This window comes from Dermacentor variabilis, chromosome 5 (genome assembly GCF_050947875.1).
Source record: "Dermacentor variabilis isolate Ectoservices chromosome 5, ASM5094787v1, whole genome shotgun sequence".
NCBI classification, from domain to species: domain Eukaryota; kingdom Metazoa; phylum Arthropoda; class Arachnida; order Ixodida; family Ixodidae; genus Dermacentor; species Dermacentor variabilis.
The window spans coordinates 14,921,710-14,922,278 of record NC_134572.1 but is presented as its reverse complement, the minus strand read 5'-3'; positions in this window follow the sequence as shown (position 1 = coordinate 14,922,278).

Below are 569 nucleotides of genomic sequence, written 5' to 3'. Positions count from 1 at the left end.
CCCACCCCTGAAGAGAAAATCCTGGGTACGTGCCTCTTCTGAGCACAGGATCAGTGAAAAAATTTAGGTATGATGTATGCGTCAGCCTGCTATAAAATAGATGTGCAGTGCACGCAATCCCATACGAACACCACTGTGTGCCCCTGAATTCCAGGTTGATTGGAGCAGCTGCAAACAAATTTCGACTTTTCCTCAACTTCATGCTCTGAATACTTTTTCTTTGAGTGTATGTCATTTGAAAATGTGATGTTTGGAGAGCAATGCCTTTCTTTTAAAAATGAGAAACCGGCATAGCAATGGCAATCGTCTCATAGCAATTAGTCTCATTCAAGCTGATGGCTGATTTCAAGGTACGTTGTGCAAATAAGGGTGATCATACTAAAGCCTGTACTCACCATAACCTCACCTAAACATTTTCTGTTAAACTCTGTTTCAAACTATAGTACCACAACTTTATGTATTCGTTGTATTTTTCTGCATTTCTTTAGTGCTCATCCGATGCTTCGGGGGAATAAACCAGATATCTTCGTTTGAGGTTCAAAAAAACACTGGTCAGTGCACATCAAGAA